Raw genomic sequence first — 23,009 nt, 5'->3', positions numbered from 1 at the left:
GATGACAGTATTGTGGCAGCTTTGAAACCATGACTTTCAAATCTGTATCTACTGGAAACTTAGTTGGCGGATGGCCACACCTGCTGAAGTCAAAGAGCCATTACTGCATTTGAACCAAGACCAGGCTCCCTGTGAGCTGGCCTGCAGCTCCCGCCCGTGACTGCACTGCAGGGACACTCAGGTGAGCCTTTTCTGGAGAGTCACTGGTGACTATGGCTCAAGGACTCCCCCCTGGCCTTGCTGAACTCTTAGGTTGCCCAGCAGTTGACTTCCACTCCCTTTTATCACTGGGGTGGGACGGGCCTGAGGGTCAGACTCTTATCGACATCTGAGGTCCCCCCAGCTCTCCCCTCACCCTCACAGGTGCCTCTACTAAAAAAAAAATCCCTTGCAAGTCTAATCCTGCACTAGCATCTCTTTCTCAGAGGACCTAGATTAACACAAGAACTTATGTCCATTTTAGAAGAGGTATAAAAGGCTCAGAGAGGTTAGGCGTTTGCCCAAGGTCACACAGCAGAATGATAGTTGAACCTAGAGTTTCAGACTCTAGAGCCTGTGGATTTTAGTTGTTCTAGTCAAAGCAATTCTGATTTTGTCCAAAACCATCCAGGCGGAAGTCTTTGCTATTGGGTTGGCCAAAAAGTTCGTTCAGTTAGTGAATTCGTTGTTCAATAAAGTTCTTTGTGAAAATGAAAAATGTCTTTTAGTTTTACTTAAAACCGAACACTGTAACAATACAACTGACAAGATTTCTCAGTCTCCTGGGCATTGGGAAACTAGCAAGTCAACTTCTAGAACTTAGGGCACTTTTGTTTACCAAGAGTGATAACTCAAGGGAATTACCTACAAAGGTCACCCTTCACTTTTTTTTTTTTTTTTTGCGGTACGCGGGCCTCTCACTGTTGTGGCCTCTCCCGTTGTGGAGCACAGGCTCCGGACGCACAGGCTCAGCGGTCATGGCTCACGGGCCCAGCCTCTCCGCGGCATGTGGGATCTTCTCGGACCAGGGCACGAACCCTGTGTCCCCTGCATCGGCAGGAGGACTCTCAACCACTGTGCCACCAGGGAAGCCCCACCCTTCACTTTTTGACTGGATTCTCAGGTGTGTTCTGAAACCAGCCTGCCCAGTGAGGCAAATGCTTCTTTAAGAATCTGTTTGGTGGCCATCAGCCTATATTCACCCGCCTATTATGAAACTAGGGAACAGTGCATAGAGAAAATAATGCACAGCCCAGATTTCTGCCTCCATGTTTGTTTTTTTTAATTGGAGTATTGTTGCTTTACAATGTTGTTAGTTTCTGCTGTACAATGAAGTGAATCAGCTGTATGTATACATATATCCTCTCCGTCTTGGACCTCCCTCCCACTCTCCCCTCCATCCCACCCCTCTAGGTCATCACAGAGCACCGAGCTGAGCTCCCTGTGCTATACAGCAGCTTCCCACCAGCTATCTATTTTACACATGGTAGTGTATATATGTTTATCCTAATCTCCCAATTTGTCCCATCCTCCCCTTCCCCCCATGTCCACATGTCCGTTCTCTACGTCCTCATTTCTATTCCTGCCCTGCAAATAGGTTAATATGTACCATTTTCCTAGATTCCACGTATGTGCGTTAATGTACAATATTTGTTATTCTCTTTGACCCACTTCACCCTGTGCAATTCAAAAGGACACATGCACCCCAATGTCCACTGCAGCACTATTTACAATAGCCAGGATATGGAAACAACCTAAATGTCCATTGACAGATGAATAAAGATGTGGTAAATATATATGATGGAATATTACTCAGCCATCAAAAGGAACGAAATTGGGTCATCTGTAGAGATGCGGATGGATCTCCATAGATTTTTCATGGCCACAGATGCAACTGTGGATTTTTTTAGCTTGTACAGAAGGTCCAAGTTTCAGGGTCAGAGACAAGGGGTTTGAACTAGAAAGATCTAAAGTTTAGTGGTTTTTCCCAGCTCTTGTGTTCCAGAAGGGTAGTTAAACATTGCATCTCATTGCATGTTAAAAAAAAATCATAGCCTGAATGACTTTCTTTCCTCCACCCCCGCTATTGAAAGTCCAAACAAGATGCCACTTAGAAGGAAGCAAGATACCTCTATGCAGCAATGTAGGATGACCACCAGAAATAAATAAGTGAAGAGACCAACGTACAGTTGGAATTTGTAGCTTGCTCCTACTTATATGTAGGAAGGGATCTTCCTGTACAAGGAAGATTTCAGGATATTTCTACCTCAGCAGTGCAGGCTAGGAGAAGAATTTCATTATGCAACACTGCTTTGGGAAGTTTACCATGCATGTCTATTACCTTGACAGGGTTTAAGGAATTAAACTTTTTCCTAATAAATACTAGGATGCATTTGGGCAATTCAACCTTCAAGTATTTCCAAGTATGTAATTGCCGAGTGTCTAATACTGGCCGGAGTTGACCAAAACCCATCACCCGCCTGACACTGAAAGAGCCCTCCGTTCTCATGCTTTGGGACGCACACATTTACCTGGGCTTGAGTGGGGTTTCCAACCGGCTATTGGCCCTGCTCTGGGTCTAAACAACCTGTGTTCATTTGCCATCTCACAGTTGCAGCCGTTTCCAAGGGATTAGGACTCCCACCTTTGGACCTTCTCACACCCTGCTAGGTGTGTTATGATCATCACAGCAGGCCCCGGCTGTCATGCCTCATTACTTAAATATATTATCATGGCCTGGCCTTGGCCAGTATGGTGGGATTAAAGCAATAAAACTATATGGACAAGTGGCCAGCATTAGGCCTGTTCTTACCCAGAAGTGCCGTGGGTAATGGCACACAGCTGCCGCTCCAGGCACCAGGACTCCCACCCCCCACTTCCTCTCTGCACAGCCCCTGCCCAGTTGCAAGGCAGCTGCTTCTGCCCTCTATCAGAGGGACATTGGATTGGTCCAGCTCCGAGAGCCCTTGGCAACTAAGATCCTCAAGATGGAGGCGTGTTACTTAGCAACGCACAAGCTTGGGCTTCTCCAACTCCCAAAGGTCCTAGGGAGAGCGCATCTATTCTTATTACTATAGCTACCACTTGTATAAGCAGTATAGTAGCTTCCTTGCATACCTACTTATTTCTAACAGCTCTGCGAAGCATAGATTCATCCTTTTCCTAACAGCTCTGTGAAGGATAGATCAGTCCTACTTTTTAAAAGGGGGTGAGGGAGGAGTATGGCATTGCTCAAAAGGTCGCGATATTCATATTGCATCATATAGCTAGTCAAGGCAGAGCTAAGACTTAAACACGGGTTCACCTAAAGTCCCTGCTGTCAGCAATTACTCCATCCACTCCCTGCTCTTAGCTGGTCCCTCAGTGCACTGATGTAACATTAGTTTCATGTGTTCTTGCATCAGATGACTTCTCGTTTGGGCTTTATGGCGTCTGCAGATCTATAGCATTCATGCCTAAAGTGGCAGGACAGAAGTGTTTCGAGTTTACTTTTAATATAACTCATTGCCGTGCTAGGAATAGCAATGTTGGCTCCCACTTTTGTGGGATGTTAGCGCTCTAGAAGAATTTAGGAAAGGCATGATGGCGTTTGGCTAAAGCGGCCATCAATTATAGTCAGGTATGAGCAGTGTGTAGGGTGACCAATCATTTCCGCTTGCCTGAGATGTGGACTGTCAAAACTGGGTGAGTCACAACGGGGATGATCGCTCACGCTGCATGGGATCTGGACACTTGAGAGAAGGGGAAAGCGGGGTCAGGATAAAGATGGAAGAATGAATATTTCAAGGGCAGGCATCCTGGTCCATTACATCCTGGTACGTGTGGACATGTACCACATAGGTAAGAAGAATGGTAACTTATAAGGAAAAGCTAGAATAGAATCTGTAGCATCCCTACCTGTTCTAGCTCTTCACCTCAGTCTCCTTTAGTCACCATCAGAAGCCCAGGACCTCGGATGAACACCGTACATGGCTATGAACCAAACCCAAGATGAGGGGCTGTTGAGTGAGTGAAGTATACTTGGTACTTGGATACAAAGTCAGAATATTCCTAAATGTCCCTCAGTTATGGTACATCCATGGCTATAGCATTTAACAGATTAGACCTCTGACAAGATTAGTTAACTTGATATACAGTTTAGGAAATTTATTAGAGATTGTAGATTAAATTTCCTCATTTTGATCATTGTATTGTGGCAGAAGAGATCATACTTATTTTTAGGAATTGCACACAAGGATATTTTAGAGTAAATGGACATACAGGGCTCCAGTTTCCTCTGATGGCTCCGAGAAAAAAACTTCAGAGAATATAAAGCAAGTGGGACAAAATATAGACAGTTTGTGAATCAGGGTAAAGGGTACCTGTGAATTCTGTTATGTTCTTACAGCCTTTCTGTAAGCTTGACATGTATCAAAATTGCAAAGAAGAAGCTGCATGTTAGTTACAGCAGAATCCCATTTTTTGCTTCATGCTAACAGGAGCTCTAAGAAAGCCGCTATGGATTTTTAGCTTTTAGCCGTGGTTGTCTCAAGAATGAAGATTCTCTGAGACAAACTTTCCATGTTATGAATTGAACTGTCTAGAACACATGAGTTGTACAAATAAGGTGTTTTTTTGTTTTGTTTTGTTTTTTTTAAAGGAAGCACAATGAAACCCCACCCTTTAAGATCCCAGTCACAAACTCAGGTCTCAGACTTGGGATCACAACCTTAAATTCTACCTTGTGATCCAAGGCCTGTGCTCGAGAAACTCAAGGGCTGCCTGGAGGAGTTTCATCCACTTTCCTAAGTTTGGGACTTGGCCAGTTGCTCACTCTAGACCAGTGGGCTACATCCTCGGACTCAGTTGCCAGGAGGACTCTTTCCAGAAGTTCTTGGTCTTGTGTTGAGAAAACCACATACTGTCACTTACAAGAACCCAACTCATAGCAAACACAAGGCAGGCAGCATCAAATAAGAGCACGGGCTTGGAATCCAGTGGCCCTGGAACTCCGTGCTGCTTCTGCCATTTCCTCCCTGAGCTCAAGAGCACAAGCTGGTTTTCTCCACTGTAAAACGGAGATATTAAAACCCACCTTGGGCTTCCCTGGTGGCGCCGTGGTTGAGAGTCCACCTGCCGATGCAGGGCACGCGGGTTCGTGCCCCGGTCCGGGAAGATCCCACATGCCGCGGAGCGGCTGGGCCCGTGATCCATGGCCGCTGAGCCTGCGCGTCCGGAGCCTGTGCTCCGCGACGGGAGAGGCCACAGCAGTGAGAGGCCTGCATACCGCAAAAAAAAAAAAACAAAAAAAAACCCCACCTCATGTCTTCTGGATTACAGAGACAAGACACCAGCTCAACGCATACCATGTAATAGTAGTCGTTATTACCAATATCGCGGTACCTGTGGGTCTCGGCTGCTGGCATCAGGATGGCCTTTCTCCTTCTGAGTGGGCTTGAGTTTAACTTATAACTACTATCTGTCTCTGTAGACGATGCTTTGCTTTTGGCCAACGGGAAGCTTGGGACCAAGTTTGTAGCCCTTGCTGAAGGTGTCTACAGGAGCATTTATGCGTGCGTCACTTACCCCAGATTTAGTGTTTTACCTTTACTCCACACACTTATTTTGAATGTTTTTCCAGCAGAGCAACAGTACATCGATGTATTGGAAGCGCTTGCCAAAGTCTGAAGCAATAGCTGGCCATCTCCCACACTTCACCATTTCCGATCTCCTACAGGTTTGGTCACTGGTTACAGCCTGGCGTGTGTGTTTTCATAGCTTTCGCTAGTTTCACAAGCCATAAAAATATATCTGAGTTTGGATTTATAAGAAAGGAAACATACTGAATGTTTGGAAACCGAATGCTCAACAGACAGAAGGTCTGGTAGAACCGTTGATTACTAGAAAAGTAGATCCAGCCCATCCCGAGCTGACACTATCAAACTGGTTACGTTCCGGAGCCTGTAGGTAGGTAGAGAATCCAACCAGAAGTCCACAGACACGAGATGAACTCCCATCATGCATGTCTCCGGTTGAGCGGCTTAGCTTCTGAGCATGTTTACATCTATAAAACTATCACTGAACACCCCAGCCTAAGGTTATCGTGAATCTCAAAGGAGGTAACGTTTTAAGAGCTAAGACTGTCCGGTCTGTACCAAGAACCGTACCAGCAGGCCCTTGGGTAGGGGTTCCCAGTAAGGAACACAAATGGAAAAGGTTGGTCTACCCAACTTGACTGGAGAGGTTTAACACAAGAACACGAGCTGGAGAAACATCTCAGACACAGATGCGAAAGACTGTAGAAAATGTTCTATTAGGAGAGAAATAGAAACCACATTGTCGGAGTTGTTTTAAAACGAGCAGCCTAGAGAACATCGTGGAAGCTCACACAGGGCCCTGGGAGCAGGGGGTGTGGGGCGGTGGGCAGGGCCCCCGGTAACCTGATCAGCCTCTCCCAACCCTTATGCTGCTTTCAGAAACTCACAGTGGTGCTTAGAATTAAGTCGGGTGGTGTGTTCAAACCATTAGCCTTATTCATGAAGAGGTGAAGTATTAACTAAGACATCCCTACCTGTCATGGGGGTTCATAGCCATCCGTCGGGGAATTAAGAACAGTTCAAAGCGCAGACCAAACTCTTGAGCCGGGTTGACTTGGAACTTGAGTAGGGGTGGGGTGAAGTGGGAGGGTGGCCAATGCTCCAGTCCTCAGCCTAAGATCTGGACATCACTCAAGAAGTTCTCATTGGCCAGACCTTCCTATTTGAGGAGCTGTCGATTTCCGAGAACTTCACTGCCCCCGAGTGGGTTCCGTGACTCACCCCCAGAGGCTGTTTGCTTTCTACACCACACTGCTGCTATCACCACCGCTGTCATCTGTTTTTCTGGCCTCTTCGTGTGGGCTCTCCCACCCACTCTCCACTTCAGATGGGCCTCCCTCCAGCTCTGCCTGCTCTGTCCAAAGTCCTCCCTCCCCACCATCTGCTGGTTAAGCCCTCCGCATCCTTCCATGGCAGCTCGAGGGTACCTCCCATAGTTCTGAGAATCCTCATAGGTCAGACCCCCTGCTCATAGGCCCCTTAGCACTACAGGCCTATCCTTCACAGACTTACCATAGTTATAGCTTGGGATCTGTCCGTTTCCCACTGATAGGTAGGTGCTGAGAAGGCAAATACCCATGACCCAGTGAGCGTACAGTATGCTCAAATTGAACAAATGATTATGATGCAAATGTCAGAAGATTCAACTTCTAGTCTCAAGGCTGCCATTAACTTTTTTTTTTTAAACCAGGAGAGTCCCTGTAGGGTGATAGAAATGAGTGTCTTTCTATATAACTTTGGGTTCCAGGTGGGTTTCTGATGCCTAGGCTTTAATTTCCTAACTCTGAAGACCCTGAGATGGCGGCATGCAAAGTCTCATGCCGTTAGACCAGGGACGTAGGAATAGTTACTGCCATCTACCCTACCCACTCCTCCCACAAGGGCTCAAAGGAAGCTAGGTGCCCCGAACAGGTGATATAAGGCAAAGCAATACAAGAAGGGCCAGGACTCAAAAGCTTCAGTGCACAAATCCAACGCTGAGGTGGAACACTGAATGGTATTCTCCTTAAACTCACTTTAGACCACAGTGGCTACTGTTCTTATTCAGTCTGTGATCTGATCCCTAGTTTGAGAGCAAAGAATGAGCGAATGCCAACGGCTTGCACAGGGAAAGATGGAATCCAAGATCTTCTTTCCAGGGAGATTTAATAGCCCACGAAGCTTCGTTCGCCAAGGAGGGAGGGCTGGGAATGAGATGAATGTCTGCGAAGGAGCTTGAGAGCTGAGTAAAGGCGAGCCAAGGGCAAGACTGCCCTTAGGACTCCTGTCTCGAAAGAAGGTAGAGCTTCATACAGCGGGATGACTAGGGAGACCAAAGGGTACTGACCGGAGGAAGAAAGTCAGGCGTGTGGAAGGGAGACTCCAAGTGGCAGTGCTTCTGACCTGGGCTTTTGCCCTTGGAGCCTTGTTCTTCCAGCTGCAGAATTCAGAGTATTCAACAAGAAGGTTGCTTGGGGCCATCCTAGCTCGGCCTCTATAAGCTGCTTCCTGTCACACAGGAAACATCCTCATCCTTTTCCTCATTAAAGGAAAGCCCTTCATGTTCCAGCACGAGCACCTCTTGTCTACCGTCCTCAGAGCTAACTAGCTGGCTCGTGATGCGCCGTCATGATGCTTCACTAATGTTCTTTTACGGTTCCAGGATCCAATCCAGGGTACCATGTTGCATCTCACTGTCACGTCTCCATCCCCTCCAACCTTTTGGTTGTTTCTCTTTTCCTTCCCCAAATCCCCAAAGAATTTAAGAGGTATTACTAGGCTCATAAGGATGAACAAGTCAGTGGAGAATGGGAAATTTCCAGAAAAGGAGATGAAGGAATGGCATACCCACCTTGAAGAGTGGGGAAAGCCAAAACTAGTGTCTGCAAAGAGACATACGAGATGGACCATTCCACTCAGTAGGGCCTGCAGCCCCCGCTCCTGGGAAGGTGGGGCAGAATAACTGCTCTATAGTCACAGACTCAGCCATATACTCAGTCCTCTACCTCCACCACAGAGACCTGTACCCAATGAAGATGTAGTCTATTCTCTAGATGGAGTTTCAGCCAGATGCTAGAACTCAAGACACGGCGAAGAGCTCGATGCAGAAGCAAGAAGCTACAAACTTAAGCTGAGGGACTCTCTCCGTGCTCCCAGAACCCTCTCCCAGGTCACGCTTTAATCTCCACCGCCTGGTTAGCCTGCTTCCTCGATCTAATTGTCAGCTCTTCACTCCATTTGGACTCCATAGATGCCGCCTACGAGAGCTGGAGGTATCTTGTACGTAGAAGCACAGCCTTCAAAAACCTGAATTTGAATTTCACTTTCTTACTTGCAGGTTGACCTTGCGAAGTTCATTTGTACCATGAGGGTTTCCACCACCTACCTGGAGACTGAGGCAGACGAGCTCATAGTGTAAAGCACCTGGAGATCATCATGGACATTCAGTGGATCATTGCAGAAAATTACTTAAGTGCACAGGGTGAGAGAGTTGCCACCTTGAGCGACTAACATGCTTTTTGCGTTTCACCCTCACGTGTGTCTAGCCTAGATCTGACACTGACTATAGACTCATTGACAGATGCTCTAACACAAGACTTCAGGACACTTGCTGAATTTCAACGCATAACCGCAGTTCTAGAGGGCCAAAGGCAACAATGTTGAGTTTGCTTAAGGTACCAAGTGGTGTGGCACTTCGCAACGGTGGTGGTGCACCCCAGCGATACTGAAGTCTGCACGTGAAGCCAGGAGATCTGCCTGGGATTAAAATTGTGGTTCATCCGTAGTCAGATAATTGCATGCTGTCTATTGTAGCACAAAATGCCTTTGACATTGAGTATCCAGAAGTTGGTAGGTGAATATCTATAACAGGTGGGTAGGCGTTACCCTCTGAAAGGTACAAAGTGTCTAGTTTTCAGTGAGGGTGCAGTAAGTGTGGACTTGCAGAAAGGGGCCCCCTTCTTTGTTTCTTTCACTGGAGCCCCTCAAGTATCTTTGCCTTTATGTTTCTTGTTTTAATGCTTTTATCCCGTTCTTCCCATAGGTGTCTGGTAAAGCTCAGATATATTATAAGTCTGGGTCAATCACAATTCCTTGTGATGGTAGGGTCAAACTGCTCTCCAGCCCTTCACAACAGATCCGAAATACACACAGTATTCAGAAGACACCCCCTGTCAAATGGGGTCAGGGATGGCCAAGAAAGGAAGTTGTTCAAAGTCATACAGAGACAGGAATAGTAGTACTCAGGCTTAAATCTTAGCTCAACATTTATGAACAGGTGGAGGAAAAGCAGCATCTTATCACCATAGAAACACGGCCTGGTACGTGGTTGGTGCTCTTGTGTTGAACAGAGCAGTGCTAGATGCCAAGTGTCTGTCTGGGACTAGAGATATGTCACCCCCTGAAAAGAATTTCCAGACCGAACTGCTACCCCACAGCAGGGACCCTAGGGGAGGTCTTTCAGATTAGATTGACATCTTGTTTTTTGGTTTCACCGGCTCTCCTGAAGCTGTCCATCCCCTGCCCCCCTCCTGTTCTGTTATCAGCCTTGAGTTGGGGACTGATATTAAAAGGGCTCTGATAAAGCTCCCTAAGTGGCAGCAAGCTGTAAACATTCCCACTGATGCCATTTGATTAACCTGCTGAGAAAATGCCTGAAGAAGGTCCTGGCTTGTCACTGAGAGACAGGCAACGGTGCCACACAGAGAGCTGTTGAAAAGAAAGTTGGTTGGGGCCACCACAGTGGAGTTATATAAAGCACTTGGCTCCAAGACAGAGGCCTCTGCAGCACTGCGTGTGCAGTCTGCCAGGTTGGCTGTGGGTTTATGGTTTGATAGACATATGCGATGGGGATGCATTCATAGCGCAGATAAGTTAATGACCTATTAGTGGTGAGCAGGGATAGAGATAAAGCCATTGTGCAAACCCTGCCCCACATTCCAAAGCCACAGGCAATTTGGTTTAACGCCCTGGTTATATCCCATCCAAAGAGCTTCCCTATTAGGTTGCAGTTTCTAGATGCCCATCTATTTAGAGGGTATAGGATGAGCTAGAGGGAACGAGGATTAACCATTTGTGGAACTCACAGAATCTTTAACCATCACCTGAACTAACTTACTCAGGTAAAAGGAGTCTAAATATTAACCCAAATTCAACTTTTTCTCCTAACGTAAAATACGCCTCATCCAAACATTATCTTGCAAGGAATTCTGCTTAGAAACAGACTTGGCATATTCGCATATACGGGATTTAGGGAGAATCTAGTCATTGGCTTAGGATACGTCAACGGGCAGGGCAGAAGGGATTGTGCTGGAACAATTAACTGAAATTTTAAGAGCTTGCCATAAGATGACAGTATTGGTTTGAATGTTCCAGATACATTATTATCAAAAGGATTCCAACTTCCTGGACAACTGCCCGGTTGGTCTGCCCTTGGCTCCAATGAAGAGAGTACATTTGCAGCGGGGTGTATATTGTCCTTTTTGGAAGGCAATTTGGCAAAAGCTAGTAAGACTTACTTATGTACAACACATTCTAGCAGTCCCACTTTTGGGATTCCATCCCGTCGTAATAAGTGAAGCACCAGTTCACAAAGACAGGCGTGCGACAACGTTTATTCAGCATTATTTAGGGACCCCCAGAGCAGGAAAGGAGCTCCCTAGTTTGGTGAATGGGTGAGTTAGTTATGACCTATTATGCACTGCTGAAGGGACTGAGCCACAGTCCATGGACTTAGATTTTTCAAACATGTATTAGGAAAGCCACTCAACCATGTTGTCTACAAGAAACTCGCTTTTCAGATTAAGATGAAAAGTAATGGGATGAAGCTATACCATGTGCTGACACTAAGAAAGGTGGAGCAGCTCTTTCAAAGAGAAAGATTCTCAGCAAGTTAAAGGATAAAGAAGAACGCAACAAAATTAAGGGGTCAACTCTAACGACCTGTGTATTCATCTAACGTCAAAACGTGAAGCACAGCAACTTAGCCATTTTCTCCGTGCAGTTCTTTCTAGTTGGTGACTTCAACGGCCCTCTATCAGTGATTGACAGGCCCCGCAGGGCAGGAAAGTCAGTAAACATAGTTGAACTAACCAGCACCAGTCCACCGCATCTAAAGGAAAAAGTACTCGATAAATGTTCGACAGTACTAATACTTTCCTCCAAGTTCACATGAACAATTCACCAAAATAGACCACATTCTAGGCTATGGGAAAGCCAGGCCCAGAGAAGCGACAGATCCCGCCCCCCCATCGATGGTAGGGCATGTGCTCTTTTGGTTGTATGTGTAATGAACATGAAAATAAGTGGGTGCCTACCTTCTAGTATAAGCCATCAGAGAGGACACACTGGCCCAGGATTGCACGTCCATGTAGAGCATCTGTAAGTGTTCCACTTTTGGGTTCTCCATATGTAAAGACCTAAGTCAGGGGTCAGAGATGAGAAGGTCAAGCCATCGCCTCCTGAGTTTGAGGAGTGGGGCAGGCAGATTTTCCCCGTTAGGAGGCTGGAGATCCGCTCTGGAGTCACTCACTCTTTCGTTAGGTACTAGAAAGACAGTAGCTTTTTCCAGACCCTCCCCCCAACACTGTCCTTTCACGGCGTACCAGGTATTAGTCACCCTGCCTACCCACAGCCCCTGAGAACTGAAACTGCTCAGATCCCAGCCCCACCAACCAGGAGGCCATGTTTTTGTACCATGTGACTTTGCTTTCCGGGGGGCTCAGCTGACTGGCCTGAGGCAGCCACCTGACCCTGGAGCAGCTTGCCTATTGGCTGGCTACTGACTCCTGGGCCCGAGGTATAAAGGGAGGGGCTGGGTTAAACCGTAGGCAAATTTGAAACGAAGATGAAGTAAGCCAGTTGGCAAGAGGGAGAGATGCCAAAAGGTTGTTTAGGTACAGAATTAAGGTGAGAATTGAGGCCTAGAAGGCTCCAAGAAGCCGGGTCTTCAAGACGCTTTATTTTGTAATCCAAATGCCCACCTGTGCCTTTTCAACACATGGTCCCTTCTGCCTGGGATTCCTTGAGGGAGGCCCACAGAAGGAGAGGGAACACTACACACTCCTGGGTTCATACATCCAGGTTGACAGCTGGATTCAACCCCCCTGTAACCATTTTGAAGTCAGTAGGCATTTATTTCCCTTATGTGTAAGCCACCGAGGACCAGGGTCTGGTGGCTTCTGGAATGCCACCATGTTGGGAGCACAGAATATATAGCTGCCTTCTACCCTGTGGACCAAGACATAGTAAAGCGTGTTGTACATTGTAAGGGCAAAGAGGATGGAGAGGGAATCTCACGTGTGATTAATGGGCAAACAAGTTGGGTTTCTGCAGTGATTTGGAAGTCCACACTGGGACAGAACTTAAGTACCTCCCCAGACTAAGTACCTCCCTCGTGCTGACACTGCCATTTACTGGCTTTAAGACAAGCATGGGGTAATTTGTGACTCCACTTACATAACTTCTGAGCCTTAGTTCTTCATCTTTAAAATGGGCATGTCGTTAAGACCTTAGGGCTATGGAGACAGGGAATTCATATGAAGTACCTAACAGCGCAAGACATATGAGTGTTTATGATGTGAACTTCCATAAAACCTTGGGCCGTTTATAGGCTATCTTCTTCTGCTCCCCTACAGGCCATAGCAGCTCCTTATGTATAAGCAGCATCCTGTCTCAGTGTGCCCCACCAATGACCACTAAGGCGCTCTGCATGTAAGGGCTCAAATGTATACTAACCGAGTGTCTGCTTCTACAGGCCATGGATGGGTCTTCAACCCACTTCAATCTAGAGATTACCCATTTAAGGATGTATTGGCAGAAAGTCAAGCCAATGAACCAATGAAGTTGTAAAGTAAATGGGGCAGAACACAATGAATTAAGACAAACTGACCTTTAAGATTGTCCCTCAAATCCTAGGCCCAAAGGAAGTATGTACTGTTAGTTGCCCAACTGCGTGTCCATCCTATGGGCCATTCACACACATAATTATATCTAAGTTGTACAACTCGTCCTGTTTCTCCTGCTTGTGGAGAAATAAAGGACACCACCCAATAGTCCTGCGAGTGCTGGTAGCTAAGCCACGTCGAGAGGTTGCCCCAATGGAACACATCCAACCTGCAGAGGACGTATCTGTAAGGTTTCAGAGACCAGAATTAACTTGACATTTAAAGTTGGAGTGCACAAAATCGATTTCTAGCACCCTTTGAAAATGAGGGATGAACTGGCCTCACTGGGCCTGCATTCTCACGTGACCTCAGAGTTATCTAGAGAGCCCAGCTCTGGTCTAAGGTGGATTTACTCCTGGCCAAGCCCCAGCTCTCCCAGTTTCATGTCCCTTACCTGTCTGGTCCCTATGAGTGCACTTGGGTTTGAGAAATCTGTAATAAATGTTGGTATTTATAGCATGCGTTATGTTCCAGGAAGCTATAGGGTATCAGGAATGTGACCTGATAAACTATGCAGCTCCCTTTTTAAAGTGGGACTTTGATGGGCAAAAGCCTCAAAGAATGACCTTTGTATGGGCAGCAGGATATTCTGCTGAGTCAGTGTTATTTGGAGATTTGACCCTTCGGAGACAATCAGATAACTACAGACTCCATCTCATTGGGGTAAAACAGGATGATCAAGATTTGAGGTACGACTACCAAATGTAACATAGCTAGTGGGAAGCAGCTGCACAGCACAGGGAGATCAGCTCTGTGTTTTGCGACCACCTAGAGGGGCGGGATAGGGAGGGGCGGGATAGGGAGGGTGGGAGGGAGACGCAAGAGGGAGGGGATATGGGGATATACTTATGCATATAGCTGATTCACTTTGTTATACAGCAGAAACTAACACACCATTGTAAAGCAATTATACTCCAATAAAGATGTTAAGATTTGAGGTATATATTGATAGAATACCCACCCATAACGTTAAGCCATATGTGAAGTTTGTTTTTTTTTTTTGGGCCGCGCTGCATGGCATGCAGGATCCTAGTGCCCCCTGACCAGGGATCGAACCCACCCCCTGCGAGCGGAAGCGCAGAGTCTTAACCACTGGACCGCCAGGGAAGTCCCCCACACTTGAAGTCTTAGTATGTTTAGGAAACCCTCTTCCTCTATACACTAGGTTAGAGAACTTTTATAAATCTTTCTTCAAAAGGTGGTTATTGTAACTAGAGCCTCTCAGTCACTTGGTTATCCAGGGTCCATCTTTACTTCCATCTAAAGAGCAAGATGTCTTTTTTTTTTTTTTTTTAAGCAATGTGTAGCTAGAGATTGTATCCCAAGCCACCGACACACTTTGACAGTGACCTCCAACACTTGTGAATGCGAGCCCCATGCTCCAGGAGTAATTATGAGGTCTGAGTTAGGTTTGTTTCCTCTATGAGCATTAATCGAGGTCGTTTCAGCTGAGGGTTCCCCAGAACAGAGCTTTCAAGATTGAGAAGACCTCGCACAACTTTAAGGCTCAAACCTAAGATTTCCCCCTTGGAGGGAGAACTGGGGAGGAATGCACCATCTAGTCACTTCAAACGATGTCTAACACCTGCTCTGTGCCAACCACTGGTCCAGGGGAGCAGCCGGGAGTCCCTACCCTTGCAGAACTCAGTCTAGTTAGAGGCAGTCATGCATACAGATTCAACTGTTAAGTCACTGGGATACACGAGGCTTTCCTACGTAAGGAACTAGCATCACCTACGTAGTGGCCCTGTAACACCAAGCTCAGTCTTCACGTCTGGCTGCAATGATTACAGTTTGTAGCATCCACGTTCACGGAGGAGCGTTTTCATGGTGCGTAACATCCCTTAGTGCCTTTGCAACGGAAAGGTAAGTTTCAAATGAGGTTCAGAGCATCACAAATGGACCTTGGTTCCTCCCCCACTCCCCTCTCCAGTCTCCTCTATCTCAGTGATTGGCAGCATTTGGTCTCTATACCTCACGCCCGTAAGATAAGCACAGCTTTTTCTTCTTTTTTCTTTAGACAAAGGGTGTTACGGAAGCGCAAGTACCCCCCAGGTCAAAGTTCACGTGCTATTGAACCTGAATCCATCAACCTAGCCTACTTGAAAGTGAGCGTTGTACTCCATGAAGCCTTCAGCCCTGCGTGGAGGACGCCCCACCCGACTCCAGGAGCCCTTTGAATCCTGTCTCAAAGGGGGACTGAGACTTGGGATTACGGTGGGCTTGTTTGCTGGCCTCTGTTTCCCCACGGGAAGGAAGGAGAGGTTGAGAAGTGATTCCACGCAGAGCACCAAGGCCCTAACTGGAAGGAAAAGACTCTTTGCTCCGGGGATGGGTGGAGAGAATTTTCTGAAAGAAACACCTGCTTCACAGTGCCACGTGGTCCAAGGGCCAGAGGCAAGAGGTGCCAGGATCTCCCAGGTGTGAGAACCATGTTACAGCTGAAAGGCTACTTATTGTTCCTTATCCAGGTTAACAGTCTAAACAGCTCTGCTACCAGGTGCTCCAAAGGAAGGGCACACCAAGGCTGAAGCGTGGCAATTCCCCTCTTCTTTCTGCTTCTCCAAAAGCAAACAACTTGCTAGCAAAATCCAATGCTTCCACCTAAAGCCAATTCCACCAGCAAATCAGGGTGTGCTTTCAGGAGCCACCTATTTTGACCTGTGAAGCAGCAAGTTTAGCTTTTGTAAAGCAAGAGTGACTCACAGCAAAGCTATTTTGGTAATTTGCTAATTCCCTTTTTTCCAAGATGCTCCTGTGCACCTTATCCCTCCACCCCGGGGCTGGGCCGCCAAGGTGAGCTTCTTTGTCAGTTTGAGAACTGTTCCATTTCCTCTCCAGCTCATCTCAGAGGTGAAAAGAACGGGGAGGGGGCGGGGAGAGCAGCCAGGAGACTCAGGTTAGCCCGGAGTCCCAGGCAGTTCAGGAAAGGACCGGACTTATTCTCCTATCCACTGTGCCGACCATCTGTCCTCGTTAACTTGCACAGGTTTATGTTTTTTTAAGCTTTTCCACGTAGACACTCTATGAGCACTCCACATTGCTTTTATTTTTATTTTTTAAACAGTCTGCGTACTCTCATGTTCTGATTGTTTGTCTCCGAGTTATGACCCAGGATCCATACTGCAGGACTTGCTTGAGGACTGGAAATTCCATGAACAAGCAGACATGAGTTATTGCCCCCAAACACCAAGTGGCGTCAGGAGCTAAATCAAGCATTAACCCAACAAGCACTGCTGAGGCCAGATGCAATCTCTGCTTCCAGATCTGTGAACCTGTGTCTAGAAACATTTCCACAAAACCAGAGCAAAGGTACAGTCAGCCCCCTCAAGATGGCCGTTCTCTCGCTCTCTCTGTGTCCCCTGCTCGACCAGTCCCTGCCTCACCCACACCCAACTCACATGACCGAGCTTTCCTCTTCATTGGTAGCTGCCTATGTTCTTTGCTCCCTGCCCCAGCCAGTAACTGTTCCGATCCTTAGACCCGGATGGCCCCTCCTGCTAGTTTATCAAAGGGAAACATCTGCCCTTGTGATGGTCCTTAACCCCAGAGACTATATAGGATGTGTTCCTGCTGGTTTCCTTAGTAACCGATGAGCCAACCCAAAGTCAATCCCTCCTTCTAACTGGTAACCTCTTCCAAGTACAAGGGAGCGCTACTGTGTCCTGCCTGTTGTCTGCTGTACACGATGGGTTGCTGCTCCAGGACTTGGTTTCGGACGTCTAAGATTCCCTATCCAATAAGTCACTGATGTCTGGTGCTGTCTCCAGGCTCTTTCTTTGGTCTGGCGGCTGGGCAGTTCCAAGGTTTGCAGGCCTAGTGAGGTGCAGCCTGACAGACAACCATGCTTATTTCAGACTAGAAGCCCGGTAGGACAGCCTCCTTCAACCCAAAGCAAAAAATCCTCCAAAGCGTCAGTTAAACTCCACGTTTCGTCCTCCTACTGAGGCAGCTCCCCCAAACTTTTTGGGGGGGGGAACCAGCACTAGAGATCCCACTTGCCCTAAATCATTATGCACCATCTTCATTTGATACGTTTAATATTTCTCCATTCTTTTAATGAGAATTGCTAGGAAGCCTACTCAAGTGAGGAAACACATTTTGCCAAGATCTGAGGATGACCTTCTAGTTCAGTCTTGCAAGAACTTCCTATTAAGTTGGCCTTTCATATACCATGATTCTTCCATGTAGGATTAGTTGGCCAGTTCTACCACCTGAGTTTCTTTTAAAGGGAATTGTGCTTTCTTGTTTGGAAGTGGTCAGCTGAAACAGTTTAGAAAGCCCCTGGGATAAAAAAGTCACTGGAACACACGACGATCCTTCATCTTCACATGTGGTCCTGAGTCGGGCACATCTTTAAACGTAGTCATTTGATTGGAAGAAGGCTGCTGTTGGCAAGGGACCCAAACAGAACCTGAGTTAACTTTGCATTCCTCCCTCATCCCGGGTGCTTAACCTTTTCTCCTTTCATAGGTTAGGTGAGCATCTCCCAAGTTAGTCCACAGGACCCTGGGTCCACCATTACCCCAGAAGTTTGTGGTTCCTAAGTCAGAGACGCGGGTTTATGCAGCATTAAACGTTCCTTTGCAGAACTTATCAGAGCTTTGAATATGCCCACATGGATGTGAACCTCTGAGAAGCTTGAGGTGCAGCATTCCCTCAAACTCATTTGGGGTCTGAACCCGTTATCACGCTGCAGGAAGAGGTCAGTTCTAGGATTCTACTCTGAAAGACAAAACTGGGGATTGTTTTGCAGATCAAGAAGTTGAGAACAGGCATGAGTAAGTTGTTTACCCAAGATCCTGGTGGCCTCAGACCCAGGACAGACCTACGTTCCTTATCCTTTTTCCTGCTTCAGTTTTTCTTCGTAGGCCCTATCACTACTCAATTTATTCTGCACATCCATCTAGAATATTCTAGAATATACCATGCAGGCAGGCACTCTCTCCTCCACTGAATATTCAGCACCTATGGTAGTGTCCAGAGTATAATGGGCATCCCGTTTTTTACTTGGATGACTCCACTGTAACACGCCCAAACTTCCATTCAAGGAGATCTGGGACCACATTTTTGTAGTCTGCTCTGTAACAATGTTGTCTTTATCAAAATAGCATTTCACATCTCAAAGGCTTAGAGAAAAGTGAGGCTTCAGTAAATCTGATGTTGATTTGATGCCAACCTTGGTTTGGTAATTTTCCACTTCAGGGACTATGTAATCCCAGATTGAGATGCAAACTTAGATCTGAGAGCAAGGCCCAGAGCATCCTGAACAGACACTTTGGAAGCAAAGACCTGAGCATGCAGTGCCCAAAGGACGGGGCTGAGTCATCATTCTGGGCAGCAGCTTTCACGATCTCTGGAGGCCTTGAAAGAACATGGGATCACGTGCCTCGACGCCCTCATCTCATAAGCATCTACACGGTCACCCAGAGTCACCACCTCCCAGTGGGACGTGGTGGCCTTCAGAGCATCGGAAGAGCAGTGCCTCCAAAAGGTTGGAGGACCCATACACATAGGCAACACTGCAAGGGAGAAGACTGAGCCCCCATGGGAGAAATTAAGGCTCTCTTCGGCCTTAAGGGGAGAAAGTTAGGTCAGCCCATTTACCTGGCAGAGAACCACTGCCACCCACAATGATCTCCAGAGGCCTGCAGGTAGACACTCCTTTTTATTGGAAAGCAAGCCCTAGGAGGTTAAGTGACTCAGGCCAAGACACACAACTGTTACAACTCAGACTGGAACTCGTGTCTGAGGGTCAGGCTAGGCCTCCTCCCAAAAGCACAATTGCTCTGGAGGACTAGGAAGACCTCAACCTCAGGCCAGATGCACAGCTTAGACTTTCCCAAAACCTGGACCCATGAACTTGAGACAACCTTGCCTTTGTCTCGAGACCACTCTCCAGGCTCTTATGCACGTTGAACTTGGGTAAGAGGATAGGAAGTTACAACCTGGCCCCCTTTTACTCCCACCGGAGGTTTCAAGAGGGAGATTGCACACGAGGCCCCCAGGCCGACCCAGCAGAGCCGTGATGCCTGGACAGGGAATTGAGGACTGACGCTTATCACAGGCCATACTCTTGCCTACTTCGGGAATACCAGATACTAGCCTGCAGCACTGCCGTAGGATGCTGTGTCGAGAAGGATTTCACATCCATACAGTCGCTCGCCGTGGACCAAGCACTGTCACGGATTAGCAGCGACCCAGGGGGGAAGGGCGGCAGGTCTGTTGTTGTGCATTACTTGGCAACTCTTTTACACAGGGAGAGTAGGGTTCGGGACTAAAGTTAGAGCCCATTCCCCTGCCTTTCATGCAGCACTGCCCTGGGCCTTCAGACTAATCCCCTAAGAACATAAACGGGAAAGTAGGTAGCGCCTTGCAAATTTTTTTTTTTTTTTTTTTAAGGCAGCAACAATCTTCCAGTGACTCCCCTGAGGAGGGAGGAATGAAGGGAGAGATGTATCGGCACTTGGCTTTCCTGACACTTTACACGGATGTGAACACAAGGCCGGCAAAAGAACTACTCCCCGTGACCCAAAGGGGGCAGCACTCACCCAACTTAGGGAAAGAAAGTACTAAGGCGGTTGCGAGAGGAAAACCCTTGGCTCGTTCCCTTACAAGGGACATTTAAGTCGAGTTATTCTCAATATTCTGGACGAGCCCTACCTAATCACATGAGCCATTTAAATGTGTGTCTAGAAGTCAGACCTGGAAAGCCAGCAAATTAAAGCACAAGAAAGAATCATAATACGTGGTTGGCAGCTTGCAGATGGAGGCGGGCACACGGCAAGGAAGGGAGGAGGGCCTATAGGAGCTGAGTGGCCTTCAGCTGCCGGCCAGCAAGTGACCGCAGCCTTACGCCAAGGCTGAATTAGACCAACAAGAATGAGCTTGAAGCCGATTTAACTCCTAGTCTCCAGATGAGGCTTCAACCCAGCTGACACCATGATTTTAGCCTTGGGACACCTGAGCAGAGAACCCAGCCACCCTGAGTGGAGCACAGGCTCTGGACGCGTAGGCCCAGCGGCCATGGCTCACGGGCCCAGCCACTCCGCGGCATGTGGGATCCTCCCGGACCGGGGCACGAACCCGTGTCCCCTGCATCGGCAGGCGGACTCTCAACCACTGCGCCACCAGGGAAGCCCCTGGACTTATTTTTAAAGCTGCCGAGTTTTTGCTCTGCAGCAATAGGAGGTAACACAGACTCCCTGTGTGGCCACGACTGTCATGTGCGCTCTGAAGAAAAAGCATAGATACACGCACATTATAGGGGAACAAAAGCTTAGCTGTGGGGATTTGGGGGCATCCCCTTTCAAGTAACACTCCAGAGATGATATACAGACTCCGTCTCTGCAGTTCTCTATTAAGATGGTCAGGCCATCACCAGAGGCTTAAAATGCTTAACGAGGCTCACGAGACCAGGGTTGAGTTGAGTCCATTCAACTGACGTCAGAAATGGTCAGACCTCTGTTAAGAAGGCCTCTGTCAACCAGCCTCCAACTAGAATACCCACTTTGTTCTGCAGTTATCTGTTAATGAAGACCTAAGCCACTCAGACCGTGTAGAGGGCTTCTTCGGAGACATTAATTGTTGATATCTCCCAGGTCTCAGCCATGCTCTCCCCAGCGATGCCAGTTGCTCCCATTAAATGTGAACTCGAGCCTCAATCTTTAAAACTGGTCCCCCCGGGCTTCCCTGGTGGCGCAGTGGTTGAGAGTCCACCTGCCGATGCAGGGGACGCGGGTTCGTGCCCCGGTCCGGGAAGACCCCACATGCCGCGGAGCGGCTGGGCCCGTGAGCCGTGGCCGCTGAGCCTGCGCGTCTGGAGCCTGCGCTCCGCAGCAGGAGAGGCCACAACAGTGAGAGAACTGCGTACCAAAAAAAAAAAAAAAAAACAAAACAGCTGGTCCCCCCAAAAGGGACTGTCTCATAGGGTAACATGGGAAGAGAATCTAGTCCCTGAGGATCTGCATTTGAGTGCCTACTCTAGGCCAGGAGCTTCGAGTCCGTCTACTTCTTGGAAAGGGTATGATCTTTCCGAAGATGGGGAAAGATTCCAAGGAAGGAATTTGGTCTGTTAAGCTTCACATTGCATCTCATCTTTGGTCCCTTAAATCTTGGAAGGGCCTCTTGTCGGGGGTGGGACACAAGCAGATAGACCTCACAAGCTGAGCACTGAGGCAGGAAGTACCTTTGGGAAAGAAAGCAACACCATCTGCATGGAACAGGTCATCGGCAAGTCGGTATCGAACCTGGTTTGATGTTTCTAGGGCTATCCTGAACCTAAACTAAGACCAGCTGAGCCTGCTATATGGGAGCGAAGTTTGCCATGAGGATTAATTCATGCTGATTTTTAGGAAACAGAAGACACAGGAAGCTTTGTTACCTCTCCCTTAACTGCCTGAAAGAACTTAGAGGGGCTGTTCCCTGAAAAAAAGCAACCAGAGGTATCTACAGAGAAGATGGGCTAGGTGTAGCTGCAGGGACTCAGCAGGGTCTAGAGACCCGAGTCCGCTCTCTGACCCCATTGTCTCTGCGTGGCCCAGTGACCAGACATTTGAATGTCCATTTCCATGTGAATCGCCTCCCTCCTCTTTGACGTCCCGAACTGTCCAACATCTTCTTTCGTCTACCTGGAGGCGATCTGTGAAAAAGGTGAGGGCTTTGACCATTTTGGTGAGCTACCCCTAGTTTTCTTGGGCTGCTCCCATGTATACATCTTAACCTTTTGTTTTTCTCCTGGTCATCTGTCCCGTGTCAATTTAGTTCTTAGACCAGCCAGAAGAGCCTGGAGGGGCAGAGGAAAATTTCTCCCCATGACACTGCTGAGACTGGATTTGGACTAATACAAAAGTGACTCCAAAACTAATACCATGGATGCATGTCACCTTAAGGGTCCATGCCAGCCGAGAGCATTCCTTCCATTTCTATAGGGAAGCTGAGGTATGGTCTCGGCTTGCCTGAAGGCTCAGTACTTCTGAGCATCTCCTTTCTATTCTAGAAACGCTTCAGGATCTGGTGCTTGCTTCCAATCCACGTGTTCCTTCTCCGTGCTCAATTCTGAGAACTCAAGACCAGCTTTCAGCGTTCAGTCCACGTGCACGAAGCCAGTGTGTGATCTACCTCAACGTCTAGTCCATGGTGAGGCAGGCAGGGGAGATGTCATCCTACGTAAGCTACAGCATCCTAAACCCTTTTGCGAGACCCTGTGGAATCCGCTCCCTGCTGTCTTCTCCAGTTCACGTCATCTGCTTTTCCTCACCTCAGGCTCTGCTCCATCTGGCCCCCAGGTCTGTGCAAAGGCCCTTCCCTCAACTCAGGCTTCCAAACTCACCTGACTCTTAGGGATTGGGCTAGTGCAACGCGGGAGCCCGCAGGAGACTACCTAGGAGGTCACACACCCACCAGAGGGATCCACTGAGGCCTGAAAGGTAACAGTCTGTTTGTCCCTCTAACCACCCCCTACCCCCAATTAGATCAGGCTGGACTCTACCCCAGAAGCTGGCGTGTGGCATGTTCTTGGGAAGTTCTGAGG

The sequence above is a fragment of the Delphinapterus leucas genome, chromosome 14 (genome assembly GCF_059928025.1).
Source record: "Delphinapterus leucas isolate spDelLeu-1000000601 "Yukka" chromosome 14, BTC_Dleu_Yukka2, whole genome shotgun sequence".
NCBI lineage: Eukaryota > Metazoa > Chordata > Mammalia > Artiodactyla > Monodontidae > Delphinapterus > Delphinapterus leucas.
This window is presented reverse-complemented; position numbering follows the sequence as displayed.